The sequence below is a fragment of the Crotalus tigris genome, unplaced genomic scaffold, assembly GCF_016545835.1.
Source record: "Crotalus tigris isolate CLP2741 ecotype Arizona unplaced genomic scaffold, ASM1654583v1 scf7180000020943.996319, whole genome shotgun sequence".
NCBI classification, from domain to species: Eukaryota; Metazoa; Chordata; class Lepidosauria; order Squamata; family Viperidae; genus Crotalus; species Crotalus tigris.
In genome coordinates this window covers 319550-341533 of record NW_024098271.1, presented here as the reverse complement: position 1 = coordinate 341533, position 21984 = coordinate 319550, and the positions used below count along the sequence as shown (strand labels likewise).

The 21984-nt window shown below is 37.9% G+C and overlaps 1 protein-coding gene across 13 annotated transcripts in view; it reads right to left on the bottom strand.

The window, feature by feature from the left end:
* Positions 1-21984, bottom strand: part of TIAM1 (TIAM Rac1 associated GEF 1) — a 208951-nt gene that overhangs the window by 93977 nt on the left and 92990 nt on the right. For 4 of the 13 annotated variants that reach the window (XM_039368857.1, XM_039368862.1, XM_039368863.1 and 1 more), the window contains one exon: positions 4951-5114. The exons of the other annotated variants lie outside the window; for them this stretch is intronic. The gene's annotated coding sequence lies outside the window, so the exon portion shown is untranslated. The remainder of the gene's footprint in view (positions 1-4950; positions 5115-21984) is intronic. 13 annotated transcript variants of the gene reach the window in all.

Below are 21984 nucleotides of genomic sequence, written 5' to 3'. Positions count from 1 at the left end.
AATTTAGCTTAATTGAACAAAAAAATGTGAGTTATATTGGTTCCATTTTTTATGTTTAAAAGCACGGTATAAACACAATTGTTGGAAAATCTGAAATAATAAAAACAACAGCTTTACTAGAAGTAAATGGTATGTCTCTATTGCTTGGCCTATTGCTTGACCTATCAATCTTTTCAAGATCAAGTTGGATAATTATGTAACACCATAGGTCACCTGCACACTGGCCCGTGCTGGTTGATTGACTTCTCATTTCTGTATTTCTCCATTTGGCACAGACTCTAGCCTGAAACTAGTTGTTGATTCATTTAGTTGAAATAGTTTGCAGTTGGTTGGGGAGCATCATCTTCTCTTTAAGCAGTAAAATATCTTCTGCCATCCCTGATAAAATTATACGCCATGTTTTCCCAAACTAGTACCATGTTTCCCTGAAATTAAGCCCCTCCCCTAAGCTAATACCTACTCTGATTTGGGGGGCTAATATAAGCTCTACCCAAAAATAAGCCCTAATTAAGACCTGCCCACTCCATCCTACCTCGCTGCCACAATGGGGCAAGAGGTCGCGCGGCATATCATGCCACTGCCACCACAATGAGGCAAGGCAGGTGGGGGAGGAGGTGGAGCTGCCCCACGTACCCAGCACCCGCTTACCGGTACTTCAGGGCCCCCCCATCAGGCCATTCCTTGATCGTCGACCTTTCACTCCCCTCCTGACCTGGACTGCTATGGCGGATGGGATGGGCCAGGTAGGCCTGGTTCCCCTTCGTCATTTTGGAGCCAGGGGGGAGTGATGGCGAATCTTTTTTTTTCCCATGAGAAGTTGGAAGGTCTGAGTGAACTTTTTTTTAGTTCCACAAACTCTGTGTCTCTGCAGCAGAAGAGAAACATGCCAGAGCTGGAAAGCAGGTTAGCAAATAAATGCTTTCGGGAAGAGGGAGGAGCTTGTTGGGAGGAGAAGCGGCAGGAAATGGGGCTGCCATTTCCAGAAGAGAGAAGGGAGAAGGAAGACACGGGGCAATGCAGGCAGCAAGCAAGTGCTGTTCTCTGCTCTGCATCCCTCCGCAGAGCCGCTGCATTCTTCATTCTCCGTGAGAAAGGTGACAAAGGGCTGGTGGAGGCAGGTGGCCAGGAGAGTTGACAGAGAACAAAGAGGCGGCGGCTGCACCCGGGCAGGTGATATGCGGAGCAAAGCTTAAAGAAAGGCCCTCCAGCAGTGCACAGCAGCAGCGGAGCCATTTGCCATCACTTCTCCCTGGCTCCGAAACAGCAGAGGGGGACCGGGCCTATCTTCCCCATCCCATCTCTGGCTCGGGAGGGGAATGAAAGGTCGCCGATAAAGGAATGGCTTGGTGGGGGGGGGGCTGAAGTATCGGTAAGTGGATGCAGAGCACGTGGGGCAGTTCTACCCTCTCCCCTACCTGCCTTGCCTTGTTGTGGCGGCAGTGGTGTGATGTGCCGCGTGGCCTCCTACTGCGAGCGGCTGCAGCAGAAGTGGTCCGGCAGCCATGCAGGCTACTGGTGCCACTGTCACAAGGTGAGACAGGTGTCACAAAAAATATAAGACATCCCCAAAATTAAGATCTAATGCCTCTTTTGGATGGAAAAATAATATAAGACAGTGTCTTACTTTCAGGGAAACAAGGTATCCTCCAAATGTATTGATTACAGTCAGCATGGTAAACTTCTGAGAATAGCTGCCCCATGTTCTTCTTTCCGACAAAGTTTATGAATGATGCACAGAATAGTTCCTTTATATGTTTCACACTTTTAAATGTTTACTTGAAAATGTTATTCTCTTTCCAACCTCCAAAAGTTTAAAAAACAAAGAATATATGCCTCGCTATTTAACAATCCTAAACAGAAGCACACAAGTTTAGTTTTAAAGATTTAGGATAACTAATTTGAATCAAAGGATGTTAAGTGTGTGTTTCTTAGCTGCAATTATTAGATATGAGACATAATCCTCGGTCTCCTTTTCAGAATTTCCACACTATTCAATTGATTCTATCCCAAGGTTAGTGTCTTTAGAGGATTAGTCTTCACTCATTTTTTATCTTGAATTAGGGAAGAAACAGAGATAAAATTTGAGAACTACCAGGCATTGTTTTTCAATAGCAACCATATTTCACCTTAGTTTTTTAAAGCTGTAAAAATCTGTTCTGTGATAGATCACCCTCAAGAATATGAGATCACTGTGTGAGAAAAAAAGTTTTAGAAGTTACTCATTCTAGACTGATTAAATACAGAAACTCCATCCCTAGACATGTCAAAACCTGTTCTCAGAAAGGCAACTGGAGACGATGTGCTGTTCAGTTAAGACCTACCATGAACCATGCATAAAATCTAAATAATGGACATAAAATGTAAAAAGGTTCTCTATCCCCCCTTCCCCACAAAGTAATCATAGAGTAATCTATGCTGGGTGAAAAGCAGCTAAGAGAAAAGTGTATTAATGCAAGCAGAAATATGTTTGCTACCACATAGAATCTCAGATAATGGTTCCCTAAGTACTACTATATTTGGGAATACAAACAGAGGAAATAATGAAAACGCTTTAGCCACCAATATCAAATGATAATAGGACAGTACTCTGACCTAAGCAGCTCTAGTGCATTGGAGCTGATATAAATTCGGAGCCTGTAATGTACCATAGATGGTATTCAAATAGCAAAACACTTTACTTAATTTTTGAAAGATTTTCTCATAACTCCCAAAGGTTAATCCTACTACATTTTTGCACTGTTCAATTATTTAGAAAGAGGTAAAATACTGGTCAGGCTACATTCTGTCTACGTATCTGAGGTAAAACAATTGAAAAAGCAAAGTAAGCAGTGCTGCAAACCCTCCCCCCCCAAATTCTAAAGTCTCTCTTAGGGCAATACATTTCCGAGGTGAAATATTTCAGTGAAAGGAGGCATATTGCTATGATATGTCTGTTGGCTAAATAAAGGTATAAATTAAATGTTGAAGTAAAATCTGTGTAGCATAACAGGCTTTTAACACTAATATAATAATGGCTTTTGTAATTCAAAAAAGGATGGTCTTTTGGCCTGCACAATTCCCTGAAGCTTTCACATTCAAAAGTCATAAAGGAAGAAGAATAATTGTTTGCTTTTTGAATCTCAGTTCTGCAATTAATTTGTTAGGAAACTAACACAGTCCCGTTTTGACCATTCTTCTGTAATAAGAAATATTGGTCTTCTTTTGGTAGTTGTTATGACATATTACAGGTGTATGACTTTCAATATTGTGAAATAAATCAATAAATGCTAAAAGAAATAAAATGAAAATACTAGACCAACTTATGTTTGTTCCTACAAACAAAAGTTGCCTCCTCTTGAAGATACTATTGCTTCCTTCTTTTCAAATATTTCCTGTTTAAGGATGAAGCTTTCCGAGTGATTCTGAATCCCTCCCTCTCCCATAGGATTGTTCAGTTTATAACTCTGAAGTCCTCAAGGGAAAATGGAATGTAAATCTAATCAACATCAACTAATACAGGGGTGTCAAACTGCTGGCCCGCCGGCCAGACGTGTCACAAGGAAACCGCGCCCACCCGAAAAAGCTCCAATACATCACATGTTTGAACTAATAGTAATGATTAAACTAATAACTAATAAAAATGAACTGGGTACTTTCTAGATCAGACATGTCAAACTCACGACGTCACTTGACGTCGTGCAACGTATCAGAACTTTTTCCCCATTGCCGGCAATGGGGTGGGCGCAGTTTCCCTATGATGCGTCTGGCCCACAGGCTGGCAGTTTGACACCCCTGTTCTAGATTATAGCTTTTGATTTTATTGCTATGACATCTCAGCTGCTTATGTAATAAATCTTTACAAACCAATACCGTGATATATTAACTACAAATTAAATCTCCTGGTTTATCCAACTCTTGGTTCCTGACAAATCATCTCTTTATTAAATATTTTGCTTTTTTTTTCCTTATTAACTTCACTCAAAATTACAAGCTAAATTAAAATCCCCAAAGTTTTAGCTCTCCTGAGTTTACACCACCACCATTAAATGTGAAGTACCTTACAAGACAACAGATTGCAAACTGAAATTAGATTCTGGTGGGAGGCTATTACCATCAGATCTGTACTTTCTGCTGCAAGCTAAGTTTTAAGACTGTGAAAATGAAAAGAAAGGTTCCACAATACAAAACTTTCGTCCCCTGAACTAAATGTATTCTAGGCTCAAGCTATATATGATAGAAGCAGGCTATTTATTTTAAAGCCAAGTCTGTCTCAACTACTTTTAACCACGAAAGACAAGGTGGTTTCAAAGGCTAATAAGTGCTAGTTGATACTTTCTTTAAAGATTCTAGGGCCCTTGCTCCAGTATCTTTAGCTCCTTCTTTCCTTTGATAGTTAGCCCGCTGCAAAGCAAAGCATGAGCATCTACCACTTCTGGAGCTCTGGCATAGGCCCCTATATGTACTATTACCAAATGAAAAAAATTAGTGAATGCAACTCCATGTTTTCTTTGGAAGTGTGCTCATTGCCCTTTCCCTCCCCTCCCTCAAAAAATGGGCTGGCAAAGTGAAGTGAAGGAAGAAGTGACAGGGGTGGTGGTGACTTTTTCAATGTATCTTCTAGCAAACCTGTATTTTGTACAAAATGAAAAATCTTCAGAAGTCAAACTAACTTTGTGGCTTTGTGTTGCTTAATTGTAATGTACAACACTAATCTTTATCAGCATACCACGGCAGCAATATTTCAGTTTGAATGGTCTGTGGCCATTTATAATCTACTATTTATCCATTAAAGGACAAAATGCACTCTAAAATTGGCTGGCAAGCCATTCAAATCTGGAAGGGAAAGGGGGGGATGCTATCAGTAGTCATTGGATGGGAAGTCAACAGGTATAATGATAAGTTATGTCCTAGTCTCAAAAGTTTCATTCCTGATAGGAAACTCTCAAACAAAAATGCATAGAACCCACATACCTCACCCAGCAAGTTCTGAAGCACGGTACTACTCTCTTAGGGGAAAATGTGGAATTTAGATTTCTAACAAAATGAGCAGTTACTGGAGCTGCATGTATGTCATCACCTGCCACTCAAAGGCTTCATTATTGTCTTGTAGGAGCCTGTGAATATATGCCAAAATCCTGGTGGTGAAGAAAAAAAGAGAAAAGCAAAATAAAGGTTTAGCCAGAATGGGTATAAAGTTCCATTTTCATCATTTATGTTTATCATTTATGTGCCGACGTTACAGAAGCCCTGCTGCAGTACATAATAATTATCTTTCTATTTATTCTAAAGATTGGGGGGAGGGGGTTGACTTATGGGAATTATAATTTTTTAAAAAAATAGTCCAACACAAATGCAAACCTAAAATAGTATCTTTTGATTTACCGTAAATGCCGGCGTACAAGGCGACCCGGTGTATAAGACGACCCCCGTCTTTATAGCTGGGCCGCATTCCTAGAACGTCATCTTATACGCCAGAAACTACCAGTATTTCCGGCATATAAGACGACTCGGCGTATAAGACGACCCCCGTCTTTGGCGCCGATTTCAGCGCTCGCAGAAGTCGCCTTATACGCCAGCATTTACGGTAAACAGAAGGAGTAAAACACAAAGAAGTAGACAAAATGAAGGAGATTCAAATTGGAATGGCCCTTCTTTGCCATTTCCACAAATCGCTATATGAAGCAACTCTCACACAGCCCCCTCAATGAGAAAAGAAGCCCGTTGAAATGCTTTTACGAAATACTTTTACATTCACATGACTTTTAGAACCTGCAAGTTGAATTCAAAGAGCAGCACTTGGAGAAACAGGTTTGACTGGCTTCACTGTCATTGCACAGTTTATAAAATTACTAACAGTATAAGGTGAAACTGAATGAGACATACATGTGACCTGATTTTTCCATACACTTTTACTTTAAAGGCAACATTTATATTTGTAAAAAAAAAAATTCCCAATAGACAAGAATTATCCAAAAATCAAGAGAAGGTGTGATATTTTGACATCATTGCTACCTATTACACTGAAAACACCAGCTGTTCCTTAAAGTCTAACAAATGGGCAGATCATTCCTATTTAAATGGTTTCGTTATCATACCAGTTGCCAACAATCTTCAAGGCTAGATTCACAATACCTAGCAAGTCATTCACCTAGATTTGAGTATTCAGTTTACATTATTATTCATACATTTCATATATATATATATATATATATATATATATATATATATATATATATATATATATATATATATATATATATATATATATATATATATGGATGATTACAGAAAATATTTGGCATATGCGACTTTGAACCAAATTATTTGGGAACTAGATATTGTAACTATTTTCTCAGATTATTGTACAGATTTGTTCCATGTACTGCTCGAAAACAAATCTTCAGGATGCAATGATTCCAGAAACCAGAGTTTGCAATTGTGTGACAGAGTGGTGGACCTAGGTCTCCTGTTCTTCCAGTGACTCTTTTTTCCTAAATGAAACACTAATTTGCAAGGAAGTTGAAAATACTTAAAAGTTTAAAGCATAAATGACAGAATATGATTTGCCAAAAAGCGGGAATGTGTGAGAAAAAAAGAAATCACCAGGAAACAACCACATTAAAAAGTTTGTTGCAGGATCCAATATGAGTCTGTCACCAGACCAGAGGTTTATTCTTCCAAGCTTTCCGGCTTATGCTAGAACCCATCATCAGAGAATGTCTCTCTTCAAAATATGTGCATATTCTGGGGAGGGAGAAGTTCCCTGATGATGGTCTCCAGTCCGAAACCTTGGAAGAATAAACTTTTGGTCCTAGTGACCGACTCAGATTGGATCCTGCAACATTATCCTAGGACATGTATATTTACCTTCATTTGCTAAAGAATTTGTGTTTGAAACCAGCTATATTTCAACTGTATATTCTCACTGACTTCAATGGAAGGCTGCAGCCTTGAATTATAGTATTTTGTTGAATAACACTTTCTGTGCTACTTTGGTCCATCCCTAAATCCAGTGACAATAATTATTGGCCATGCAGATTCAAGGCACTGTAATCTCACCACTACACATTCTATTATCACCTCTAAAGTCAACTACTGTCATGTACATTATTGTGGGGCTACTTTGAAGACTACTTGGAAGTTGCAGCTGATATCTGCCTTTAAATGCTCACCTCCAAAGAAAGCTATTACTCAATTGCAATCAGTATTTAGCAATCAAGTATACCTGAAAAAGTATGCCATACTCAAAATCTAAACTTTTATGAATAACTCATGCTGTGGGACACAAAAGGTCTACTTCTCAAGCCAATACATATCACCTCATCTCTGCTAATTAAAGAGTTCTTGAAGAAATGCTAAATTTGAACCATAACAATTATTAATAAGAAAGATCACTCAAAGCTAAGCACTTCTGGTTTCTCAACCTCAAAAAGGGATAAGAAAAAACTGTTCCCATGAGGAACAGAGTAAACCCACTGGAGAAACATTCCAATTAGACCAAACAGCTGTGTTCCTAGGAAAGATTAATAAGTTTATATGGCATTTGACCATTTCACTTAGCTGGAGGACACCTGTGCTCATGTGCTGTGCTTATATTTGCCCTAGGCCAAACCGAGGAACAGAGGTTCCTTTTTAGAAGCATGCACAGTAATTTCTTTCTAGTGCATCAGTTTACCATACAATAAAGGCCTTTTAATCTATCCAGTTATAAGAAAAACTTTATTAATATCAAGTGGAGGATTAGCTACAAAAGCCATTTTTCCTCCTTAGCCAGTTACTCAGAAACTAGAAAGCACTGTATATAGAAAGTGAGATTGTGTTCATTTTCCTATCTAATAGACAACTAAGCTGAGAGGTCAAACAAATGTATGACAATTATGTCAATTATGCAAAGGAATTGTCAAAAAACAGTCCAATATCTGAACTGAGCCAATTTAGCTAAATTCCAAATCCAAAATGGCATTAAGTGAAGACAAAGTCAAATATATTAAAGCAGAGACTACAAGGTCAGCAGGATTTCAGGCAGCTGTTTACTGAAGCACATCAAAGATGAACCCAGCTCTGACTCACATCAGATGGTAAGCTTTTAGGCCAGATTTCAAATTCTGATGTTAGCCAGCTGGACTACATTCACTCAACTTAGAATGTCGGTGTATTCCAAGAGCACAGGAACTGTCCAATCTCACATTCCTGATATATTTTAACTCTCAGACATCCTGGGGTTGATCATTTGGAGGATGCTCTCCAAATCATCTTCCTCTGGAGGATGCTTTCAATCAGAGCTGGGCCCACAAGTATTTTGTTAATGGGGGTCAAACCTTCCAGCCTTGCCCTGTTGGGCCATTGCCTATAGATTCCATTCTCCAAGATCTCCCCTGCTCTTCCCCATCCTCTGAGCATGGGAGGGCTATGACATCCAGAATCGAAAGGCAGGTTTGGCTAGTTTGCTAGTATTTCTTCCTTCAGCCGATCAAGCAAGTCCTTGAGCAAAAGGTTTACTTGCATGCTGAATGTTTATATCACGGATTATACCAGTTAAGTATTCACAATATTACTTGCATCTGCAAAATACATCCTTAGCAACAGTACATGATTTTAAGAAATAAGTTTTAAACTATTTTTATTTTACCATTTCTAAGATACGGGCTCCCAGCTATATAACCATAGCATGAGTGTTCATTTGCCTTCTAATTTTATTTTATTGTTAAGCTGGCAAACAACAGCAATTATATGGCATTGGGTAAGTAGTTCACTCCCTTTGTTTCCTTGTTCCCCTTCCTCTTAACTACTGGGTATATAGGAATGTCCCTGCTCTCTCTTCTCTCATTCTTGCTCTATCTCCACCTCTCACTTGTCTCTCCCTACAATTCTGAAACTATTGGGTCCCCTGAATTCTTTTATTTATTTGGCTTGTTTGGGTTTTGCTCATGATTTAGAGCAGGGGTTCTCAACCTTGGCAACTTTAAGACTTGTGGACTTCAATTCCCAGAATTCCTCAGCCAGCTTTGCTGGCTGAGGAATTCTGGGAGTTGAAGTCCACAAGTTTTAAAGTTGCCAAGGTTGAGAACCCCTGATTTAGAGCATGGAAAAGTGATATTCAGGTATTTCAACAGAATAGTGCAATCATCTTACAATCCATCTCATAAAATGTATTATCCTTATCATCATCACTGGAAATATCAGATTATTACCAGACAAAAAAGTGCTATTTGAGATTACTTTTATGTTGATAATGGATTTCAAAATGTAGATATGATGCTACTATACTCAGTGATGGGATTCAGCCAGTTCGCAACACTTTGGCAGAACCGGGAGCTAATTTTTTGTTGCCCATGCCCAGAATGGACTTCCGGAAGCGGCATCCACATAGAGAACCGGTTGTTCACATATTTGAATCCCACCACTGACTATACTTATTTCTGAGAAAATTCATGTAGCATATTACATTGCAGAAACAATGTGATTGGAAGATATGGTTGAGAAGTTTGAATATACAGTACAATGTGCAGAGAATCAAAGTACATACGTAGCAAAAATACATTTTGCAAACTATACCTGATATAAATCTGGTTTAATATCCAAGTCCAAAGGAGAAACTTATCACAGGATTCTTTATAACTCCCCACTCCATAAATATATTGATGGAATTTTCATTCAGTGAATATGTAATAACAAGTAGATGTTCTGAAAGAATATGTGGTAACATTTCCTTTCCTCTCCTCTCCTCTCCTCTTCTTTCCTTTCCCTCATCTCTTCCTTCCTTCCTTCCTTCCTTCCTTCCTTCCTTCCTTCCTTCCTTCCTTCAAAAAGCAGCTATTGTTCTCAAGTATATTGGTCTATTCATGGAACCTTCGCAAACAAAACTGTAGATAAAACTGTCAAATAAATGATTCATCCCAGTATGAAGATCAATCCTACACAAAACTATAAATAGAAAGTTAATTATCCCTCCCCAAAGAACTTGTATCCCTATGTAACTGACATGTCACATCCTCCAAACACAATAAAATCAGCAAAATGAGAAATAGTAATTAATAATGTAAAAAAGGAGGAGTTTGGAATAGCCCCTATGCATTACAATACCCTCTAAGGTCATTAGGGCAGCCTTCTTCAACCTGATGACCTCTGGACATTTTGATCTCCAGTTCACAGACTCCCTAGTTGTCAGAATAGACAATAGGAATAAAACACAAAGGAGAAGCAAGGAAGGAGCTCTGTGGGATTAAGGAAAAAGCACTGGAGAATTTTTCTCATCACTAGTTCATATCAGTTACTTTAGATAGGAGAATGACCATCAATGGCCTTTGATGTGCTAACACTGTAGGGTACAGTGACGAGTGATACAATTAAAAGATGCCACTGGATCTACAGTTGTCAATAATGGTAATAATTGTGTGTTTGTTTTCTTTTTATTATGTTAATATAAGTCTTGATCCATTGTTATTTCAGTACAATGATATTTATACAATATACTTAAGTTGTTAACATTCTATTGTTTAGATACCAAATGTATTGGATGTGGCTGGTAGCCTAGTATGAAGAAGCTTGCCTCCCACTCGGAAGGTTGAAAGTTCAATGCTAGGTATTGGCACATGTTTCTCTCTTAGGGCGCAAAGAAAAAATATCTGCTGCAAACTCCAGGCATCAAGAAGGGCATCTGGCCAGTAAGTGCTCAGCTCTACCCAGTAACCACAACTGTATCTTGAATTAAGGGATTAAAAGATTGTAAAAAGAAAAAGTGTATTGGATACAAAAAAGAGGGAGGAAAGCTGGATATTCTCTCATTATTAATTATGGTGTCTTAATTACCAGTGTTATTACTCTTAGAATCATAATGTTTTAATTGTAATAATCCAAAATATTTTTATTTCTTGTGCCTATGACAAGAGAGGACTAAGAACAAAGATGAAGTTCTACTATTCTGCTTCAATAAATGGAATGATTGTTACACTTCTTTGCATGAATTAGTTCTTCAAGTAAGGCAGAGAAGACCAACAAGTGATCACCAGATCACACATATCTCCAACTGCTTCTTTTGCAGACCACTACCTAAATTTAGAGGTAAAAACACTTCCATCAAAGTAATGGTCATTTTCTATTTTAAAACTAGGCTCAACATTAAACTAAGATTTAAAATAAGCCATTAAAAAAGGGAGAATCCTGGTCTACCAATTTTGACAATCTTGTATGGTGGAGAGAAGGGCTGAGAGGAGGGGAAAGCAAAAGCAATTCAAGCCCTGACTCAGACATGTCAAATTCGCGATGTCACGCGATGTATTGGAGCTTTTTGGCCATTGCCGGCAATGGGGTGGGCGCGGCTCCGGTATGATGAAACCGGCCCGCGGGCCGGCAGTTTAACACCCCTGCCCTAACTGAACCATCTCTCTGCAGTGTTTTAGCTAAACGTTTTCTCTCGGGACTGCTTAAATAAATTAACAATCCCAACTTTAATTGAGTCAAAAAGCATCTAGCTAATTATGTATTTTTTCAGAAAAAAATTCCCTTCTCATAATCTAGAAATCTCCCAAACTCTATCCTGGCTCTAGCTTCCAGCCACCAAGATCTGGATTTCTGATCTGGGCATTTTCAAAATAAGTTTCCTAGTTCTTTATCAGCTATAAACAAATGTCAGTAAATAAACCACAAAACAAATCTGGACTCATTTTATAACTGAAATGGAACTGGCCTACGATTACGTTAATGCCCATTCAGAATAACTGAAGAACAGAATGAGATGGTGTAGAGAAGCCCAGAGAAAGAAAACATGTAGCAACCATTAGGAAAATGTGAACTTAATCCTGAAATAGAAAAGCATGACAAAGTAAGTCAAGATTGTCTCACGTTGACTCTCCTTGATATGAGGAGGAGGAAAGGAGAAATTCTGTCAGGCTTTAACAATTCCGCCACTACAGCCCATACCAATAAAGTTCCTAATATTTCTTGGGTGTCTTAACACCCAAAAGGGCTTTTACTTTGATAATGTAGTAATCAAATACCTGCATGCCCTCACAACAAAACCGACATGAAAAACCAGACAGAATTGTGAGCATTTTGCAAGAAATCAGGATATAAATATAATCAAAATATTAATTTATGGAGAATTTATATCATAGCCTAAAGAGCGTACAGACTCCTACAACTCATTTCCAGCCTCATCTGTATTCTGAACCCCAATTCATTACCCAGTAAATAGTGTGATGTTAACTATCCTTTCAGGTCCAATAATCCAAAACTATGACTCCATAAAGCTACTAGTTTACAGAAACTTTCATATCAATATATTAATAATTTCATTTTTTATCTTTAATGGAAGAAACAAATAGTCATACAAGTGTACACATACACACACACACACACACACACACACACACATCCCCCTACCAACAGATTTGAATTCAGTGAAATCAATGGGTCAACCCTCTGAATTTAGAGATTTGTAATCCAAACACATTGGAAGGTGGCCAGTTTGCAAAAAGCTGATCTACAGTATATGGCAAATTGCACGTTAGAGCACATCTACATTCTACATTAAAGTAAATCACTTTAACCCATTTCTGAATCTGAATCTACTTACATATTATACATAAATATGCAGTATGGTAACATGACAATACAATTTTTCCTTCTTTAAGGCTTCCTTAAAGCTTCTTTTAAAAAAATAATCTATTTCATAATTATTTTTAAAGGATATTTTGAATTATGTGTATGTTGGCTTGGAGGGAGCTTAATTAATCTTTCTATACCTATGCTTTTGAAATCAAAACTATATCTTTCCCCAACCTGTAGCAATAATAAAAAAATATTTTGCAGAAGATTGGTGAAATATCACACGAGAGCTAATATTGATTTTCTCCATTCTTCTTCCAGAGTTTGTTTGTTTAAAACATATGATCCTGCTTATTTTTCCTTGGAGAGTAAATAGCTTCTAAATGTTTAGATAGATGATAGATAGCTGAGATAGATATTATATACCATAAAATGCAACCATGATAGAGGACTAGGCAAACATAATGAACACTTTGACAAAGTACAACTTCATCAACATATATTATTATACAAAAGTTTACTACTTGAAGGAGGAAAAAGAAGATAATCAAAGGAGGGCTCATGAAATCTGATATATTTAATCTATCTAAACAAATTCAAGATATTTTATTATCAGGCTGTAGCATGCCTAAAATTATTTTTTGAATTTTAAACAAAAACATATAAAAGAACGTTAACCAGTTACTGATGCTAAGGAACATTTTTTTAGCATAAGCCATACCTTATGTATTTCACAGCATGCCTTTATACCTAAAGGCATGCTGTGAAATACATTTTAAGCAAACTAAGAAAGATCCAACATCATTTTTTGCACTGAGCATCTCCTTTAGGCAATGTAAGGGTGTTTCAAATTAAGAAAACTAGTTCTATGTGAATTCTACAATAGGAAAAAAGGCCAATGTGATGCAAGCTTCGGATAATTGAACAGTTTTATTGGCACTAAGCTATTTTAAACCAATAGCAAACCAGGTAATTTTCCAGCTGTCTCTGTTTTGTAAGTGTTCCTTCTGACTTGCATCCATATGAAATAGGCATTTATTTAAAAGGACATTTTTAATAAATACAAATTTTGTATGTACTTTTGTCTATTTTCCTAAAGGGAAAATGTTATACTATATATTTCTACAAGAGGCGAAAAAGCAGTGTATTCATCTGCCTTTTGAACTTCGCTGGTGCTAGTAAAGATTGTTGAGTTGGGTCTTACAAGGGCTTACAGACAATTAAATGGCATATCCAAATCTTTGGAGAAAAATTAGCACTGTTTACCGTGTAGAACTATTAATTTTAAACCTCGGGTCCTAAATAATAGGTTACAGAAACAATTTAAAAATTAGCTAGCAATAGTTCTTAGTATCTAGATTGCTGTAAAAGTATCAACCTTTATTTTGGTTACAACTAAGTGATTCTGTGTGCACTCTCCTAAAATAAATATATTTTAAAAGAATAATTGTTTCGATTCATGGCTGAAATACATGGCTTAGTTCTGGTTCTACTTCATCTCCTGCCTTTTATGTTATACTTTTATGAAGTGAGTTTGTTTATTCTGTCTAGACTGCTTCCCCCCCCCACACCATCATTCTCAATTTAAATGTTAATAGCCCTGGTTAGCTGGAAAAGATGCAGGTATTCAGCCATGATGCCATTCATGACTTGCTTAGATCTTTTTGACTCTTGGGACTCGTGGCTCAGACACTATGGAGATGAGAAATAATCTATGAAAGCAGACTAAAACAGTCTGCTTGGTCTGAGCCTTATTTCTCTGATGCCACACCTAGAGAATTTAAAAGCATAATGAGATGTCATTGTAATGCTTCCTCACTGTCTGACTTTTTCATCTCTTGTTTCCCAGCTAAACAGAGCAAATTACAATCCACACAAAAAACCTACTGTCACTGTAAACCACCCAGAAAAAAAAGGAAAAAAAAATACATAAGAGAACAAAGCAGGATGTCAGGTTGCCTAAGGTCAGCATATGTTATTTTTATATAGAGAGATGCAGGTGCAAATTTAGCAATAATTACTATAATTTAGCAAAAAATGCAGAACATTTCCCTATGGTGGAAAGTGCAGCCAGCAAATTTTCCATTTGCTGGCTCTTTTATCCAGGTATTGATGCTGATGGGCAACTTTTGGATTAGAGTTTGCCTTTTTATAGCCTTTTTATAAGAAAAAAAATCAGGCTTGAATTGGACACCCCTTCAAATAGAGGCATCTTCAAATGAAGGATCACCTGTTAGAAAATAAATCACAGCCTTTCCATATAAACACTTTGTAGATTCATTTCAAAAGTTATATACTTTATAAAAGATAGCAGTTCTGGTTTTTTTTTTCCAGTATTATCATTAGTAGCAGTTGTTGTAGTAATAGTAGTAGTAACCTACAGTTAGATTCACAGTCTAAAACTTGTAAAAACTTAATAACTCAAATCCTAACTAAGGATTAAGAATTATTAAGGTAGTGACTAAAAATATAGAAAGTTCCAAGCAAAGTGTGACTTTTGAGATAAAATTAGGATGTTCAGGTCTGATAAATTCAAAATTTCCAGATAGTGATAGTTCTTTGGGTATTGCCCCAAGCATATTTTTTTTCATTAGCATTATTATGGTTGGTCAACCAATCAGCCAGATGTTTAAACTGGATTTGGCATTTTTTGTCCACCTATTGAGTTCTTCCCAAAAATCTGGGGTAGACAGATTTAATAATAGTAAAAGTAATGCCATAGGATGTTAGCTGTAAAACTGCCTTTTACAATTGATTTCTGGTGTTTTTGTCAATGTGAACGGTGTTCTAGTGGTGCTATTATTAAGCGCAGATAATCTAGAGTCAGATTAATAGTCTAAGACTGCTAGTGAAGATTACTGTAATAAACCCATGACATGCCAGAGGGGGGATTTTGGTAAACTCAGGTCTAGATACAGAAGACTTATTATAGCCCTTCTCTAAAAAATAAAACTAAGAATAAAATTAATGCTACTTTTTAAAATACATGAGTTAAATGTCCTTTATATAAAATAAGAAATTCAGAGTATGCAAGAATGCTAATTTCAATCAAAGTATTGGTTTCCATTTTTTTCAGAAAGAGAAAACGAGATCAGACACAGAAGAATGGCTCTATGCAGATTTTGCTGCAGAAAATCAGCATTACCTTCTTAGGCAAACCTAATCAAAGGTGACCTATCAGAACCCCTTCATGGTCAATATTCTAATCTCCATGTATGTAGAAATGCTCCTATTAAAATCAGTATCGACTTGGAATATCTTTGTTAAACTAGCTAAAGGTTTACAAGATAGCTAGGAAATATTGAGTTCTCAATATATGTAAATCAGACAAGACAATCAGAAGCCAGCCAGAAAAGGAGAGATTTGGTGATACTCCAATTATGAATATTCCAGTTTATAGTGAGAAGGAGTGAGTAGGAGCCTTAGTCTCTCAAATGATGAAGGATGCAAAATAAATTTGATTGATATAATGCTGGTTTACACAACTATATATACTAATATATCTCAAGATAGCGTAAACTATTGTATTAGATCAGGGGTCCTCAACACCCAGTCCATGGACTGGCACTGGGCCACAGCATGCCAGCAACCGGTCTGCACAAACAAGCAAAGCCCCATCTGCTGGATGCAGGCAGTACATGAAACCACATCCCCTCTGGTCCGTGGAAAAATCTTTTTCCACAGAACCGGTCCCTGGTGCCCAAAAGGTTGGGGGCCTTTGTATTAGATGATACAAGTCAGTCTCAAACTATTTGGTAAACTTGCTTAATACTGGGAGAGAATACACTTCAAATAATACATATGCGATAAAATATATTCTTTCTTCTGTGTTGCACAACAATATTATTTGAAGGTGCATTTTCTCCCATAATTAGAAAATCCTTTCCAGTTTAGCTTTGATTTTTTTACCTATTATAAAAACATTTGACCTTCATCACCTACATCAGGTAAGCTTTGCTATATTATTTAAACAGATCAAAATGCCTTCTCTCTTAGATATATAAAGGCTACACTTAATATGGTGTAGGAACTGTTCTATCGCTATCCGCTATTCAGTTGTGATAAATAATGCAACTGTTTCCTAACAGGTTTTCTGAAGAGTGAAATTAGTATACGTTGAAATCACTACATAGCCCATGAGCAAATTGCTGTTCAGGAATTATTCAGACCCTGATTACAAAAAAGGAAACAACTCCACAAACTTTAATATGAGATTTCTTGTATAAGATCTACCAAACTAAATCACAATCTATGGAAAAATAGATAAAACCAGGGATTTGTTTTGTCACAGAGTTCCGGCACCTTTTTTTGATGGATTTTCAGAGTTGTATTCTTTTCCTATTGTTTCCTTTCCTATCATTTGTTTTTGAAAATGCCCCGCTGGTGGTACAGTACAAGCGGGGTCCCCCCCCCCAGTGCTGTCTGCCTCCTCTAGGAGGAGCCATGAGGCGCCGAAGCACCACAGCCAGAGCGTGGCTTGATTGGCTGGGTCAGACCATGTGGTATGGAAGCCGATGGTGGTGGTGGGAGACACATAAACATCGAGGCCATCTTTCACAAGAGGATGAGTGAGCCTTTTGCCTTCCCTTACAGAGGGTGGGGTGTGAGGTTAAAAAGAGGCGAAGCGAGAGGAAAGAAAGGCTGCTGGCATGGAAGATTGTCCGACAGTGAAATTTTGCTGTTTCAGTTCCTTGGGTAGTTCAAAGGCTGGGATGTCTACGAAAATCTCTTTTTAGTCTTTTATACTTTATATTCAAACTGCAGAGGGGAAAAATAAGACTAAAGCCAATGTCTTGTGATTTGGGGGTATTATTATTAATAATATATATGTTAATTATGTATTGGTCAGATGTAAAGGTAGACCTACAGTATGAAGTTTAATCAGATCTATTTATTAAATTGGGTTTAACTTAAAGATAAATTAAAAGTAATCTGTTCACTGACAAAGTTTCAACTTCAATTTGTTTCAAGTCAATATCCATATTATACTCCAAATGTAAATTTTTCCACTATTTGCCAACTTCTTAAAAATAATTCAATCTTTTACAAGCAACCAAATTTTGTTTTATTGGGCCAATTTCATTCCACATAGAATGCTGACATTTCCACTCATTAAACTAAATGGGTACGCCAATGGCAAATGTCCCAAAAGATTAATAAAATGCCTTCTTGTAATTTAAAGCCACACAGTGCATGGTAACATTAATAGTATTAACTTACCTTGAACAAATCCTAGTCTCTTAGATACACTAAAAATTGAAGGGTTTGTTTGTCAACTACAAAGGTAAACCTTGTAGGGTAGGCAAGGCAGGTTGTAGGACATGTGTGAGTTCCGGTACCTTTTTCTTTTTTACAAAAAAAGCACTGGATAAAACCTTCTAAAAATAACAGTCCATCAATGAGAATCAATATTATTTCATCCATTTCTTCATGATATACTGAAATCCAGATTTATTTAACAAACTCATGTTGTATATTTGCACCAAACCATATCCAGAAACATATGTTTGCTTCTTACAGAGAATTCTCAGAATTCTAGTATTTGGTACACTTAATTTAGCATTTATTGTTGTTTTCTATTGGCAGAATCAGAGTTTTTATAAATTGAAGATGAATGGAAGGAAGGAAGGAAGGAAGGAAGGAAGGAAGGAAGGAAGGAAGGAAGGAAGGAAGGAAGGAAGGAAGGAAGGAAAAGATTTTATTCTGGCAGAAGGTTAGGGAAGGCAGAATTGGACTTATACAAAATATAGACAATAAAGGGAATTATGCCTATTTTATTGACAGTGACTATTCACAATTATTGGGTGCCAATTAATTCACAAAATTAAATATATTAATACTTTTATAATCATTGCACATGACTGAAATTATATCAAACTCACAAGAACTCTCTGGTTTTGCATGAAATTTCCCAGGTCAGTTCTTGAGAGAATGTATGAAATTACATGATGGAGACTGTCACTTGAAAGATTAGAGATTGCAAAGAAATTGCAGTCCCAATATGAGCACTTTTTGCAAACCAAGAATTGCAAGTAATGTGTGCCCACATCAATACAAAGCAAACCATAGAAAATGTTTCCAGGTTTTTTTTAGCTGCTTCCACTGGCAGGAAAAAAACAAATGAGGCTCATCAAACAGATATAATTCTTCAGAATTCAGCTTAACTAGAGAAACTTTTACTAATATGTTGCTGAGTAGAGGTCTTCTCTTCTGTAGATATCAGTGATTCTGACTATGATTTATTTCACCAAGCCTCATGCTTTTAATTCTCACACTGACTCTGTCAACATTACAGTCACTCCGTTTATATTGACAGAAATTAATACGACTGCATTCTTCATCTCTCTGCTGAAAAATCAGTTAAATTATGTTTCTAATGTTATGTGCCTAAACAAGGGCTATGTTAGATTGCCCTTTCAGGACTTAACTTTGGCTCAGATATGACAAGCTTTCTCAATGTTGCTGAATAAAAGGAGTTCACTCTCTTAAAAAAGAGGAAAATGAGTCCAAATTTCTCCACAGCGTTTTTATAATGTATTCTTTATAAAGTGTTCTTCTTGAGGCTTGAATTTGTTAGAAATGTTTTGTGTTCTGGCTTCTTAACAGACTCATTCAGACCATTTGTCTCAAATGATATAGGGCAGTGATGGTGAACCTTTTAGACACCGAGTGCCCAAAAACCGCCCCGCCCCCCACTCCGCCCCCTGCCCCACCTGCTCCACCCCTGCCCCTGCCCACCCCGCCCACTCGACCATCACCCCACCCACCTGCAAGGCCACATACCACCTCCACGGCCTGCTGTGGATTGCCCAGACAGTCCCGCAGTGCCATAGCAGCCATGCCCTCCATCTGCACCCCACAGCATCATCTGCACATGACGGGGCGCAAGAGTAAATCTTGCCCCTGCTGCCCCGCTGCCATGTCCTTGGCTGCGCTGCTCTGTGCGGGCCCCGCCCAAGGGCAACTCTCCTCCAGGGGATCTGCTGGTGAGGAGGGGGTCACAGGGAGAGGCAGGATGGGGCAATGGCACGCGTACCCACAGAGAGGGCTCTGAGTGCCGCCTCTGGCACACGTGCCATAGATTCGCCACCACTGATATAGGTTTCCTGCCTGAGTAGGGGGTTGGACTAGAAGACCTTCAAGGTCCCTTCCAACATTATTATTATTGTTGTTGTTGTTGTTGTTATATTATTATTATATTATTATCATCATCATGACAATGTTTTGCAGCACAACTGAACCAACAAAGAACCTATCTGCTGAATTAAAGGAATGAACATGTCACTTCTGTTTATATTACTAAAACTGGAGTAGGTTATAACCACACAACCATTTAAAAGCAAGATGCTTTTGGAATCAGCTAGAATATGATGCAGTCTTCTCTACCATCTTTGACTAAAGTATAAATGCTTCCAGGATTCCTAAACCTGTTCTCTACTCATTTTCCTCCTCGCTGCTACTGGAGCATTGTAGCCTGGCTGTGTTAATTTTGAACTACGGTAAGCATTCTGTCTCCTGACTTCCCTTAAAAGCCCAGTGCTGAAACATTCAGCTCTATTAATAATTTATTCCTCTCATCCAGCGATGGATTATTGTTCCATAAAAATCACTGAAACATGCTGGAATCACTCATGCACAAATATCCAGAAAGACATTCTGAAGAAAACATAGTTAAACCAATGTCTGCCCCTGCACATTCACAATCTTAAATATTAATCTAAAGATCCTGGATATACCAGTGATTTTTAAAAACTTATTCTGATTAGAAACAAAGACTGGCTAAGGGTTGCAACAGTTGATAAGCTGGTGTTTTATCTATGCAACTTTATTGCGTTGGTTTACTTGCCCTGAAAGTTTTCATAATAAAGCCAAGGAGAAGAGAATAGGATGAAGATAAATTAGTTCTCTGCAAGCTGAGCTCCTCCAGATATGCTAGGACTGGAAATACTGGCAATTTCAATCTTAACCATGTGTGGAGGAAAAGTTGAAGAAAAACTAAACAGTGCTTGAGACAACACTTATTATTTATACTTTCTTGCATAATGAAGAATGATAACACTGTTACTCCTGTTATAGCAAAGACACAGTGTAGATAGATACATAGACAGACAACCTTTATTGTCATTTTTTACTGTGGGCACAATGGCACACATTAAAAATGAAATTTAGTTGCTTGCTGTTAAACCATACACAACACACATTTAAGCATACTATATACAACATATGTGTAGACCTACACCCTTACATAAGTAACATATAAATATTAATCACTGTCCATCTTGAATACATAATGGAAGGAGGAAGCTTTAGAGTTCACAAGGTTAATACTGTATGGAACAAAACTGTGACTGAATCTGGATGTTCTGCTTCGGATACAATGGAGCCTCCTCCCAGAAGGTAACAAAGAAAACAAGTCGTGAGGAGGATGTGTAGTGTCCCAGACAATCTTACGGACCCTACTCAAGCAACACTTATATGCTCTGTCCTGGATGGAAGAGGGAACTGCCAATGATCTTTTCAGCCATCCTCACCACTCTCTGCACCGCCTTTCTGCCTGAAGTAGTGATGCTTCCAAACCAGACTATGATGCTATATGACAGGATGTTCTTGATTGACCCTCTTTAGAAAGTGGTAAGGACAGGGCAAGGGAGATGTGATTTTCTTATGTGACACAGAAATTGCAGGCACTGCTATGCCCACTTCACCAGTGTCTCACTATTGAGCCACCAAGCCAGCCTACTTGTTAACTGCACACCCAGAAATTTGATGCTGGTAACCATCTTCACAGGTGAATCATTAATGCACAGAGTGTGGCTGTGCCTGCCTTTTCTGAAATCAACAATGATCTCTTTGGTTTTTCCAGTGTTTAAAACTAGGCTGTTCTCCTTACATCAGTTTACCAAACCTTCAACCTCCTTGCGGTAAGCACCCTCATTGTCATCTTGAATAAGGCCCACTATTGTTGTATCATCTGCAAACTTCACAATGTGGTTGGTGGCAAACCTAGCACAACAGTAATGGGTCAACAAGGTAAATAGCAGCAGACTTAGGACGCAACCCTGAGGAGAACCTGTGCTCAAGAAAATGGTGTTAGAAATATTTGTTCCAGCTCGCACATACTGGGGCCTGTTAGTAAGAAAATCAAGAATCCAGTTACACATAAGAGTGTTTAGCCTAAAGGGCCCAGTTTGTCTACTAGATGTTGGGGAATGATTGTGTTAAATGCTGAACTGAAGTTGACAAACAACCAATGCACATGAGTATTTCTTTCTTCTAAGTGCTCCAAGCTCAGATGGAGAACAGAATAGCATCCTCTGTAGAGCGATTTCGTCGGTAAGCAAACTGAAGTGGGTCAAATGCTGCCGGGAGGCTAGATACAATAATGTCCTTTATTAGCTTCTCCAAGATTTCATAATGATGGATGTCAGTGCAACTGAACAGTAATCACTGAGGCCTGTA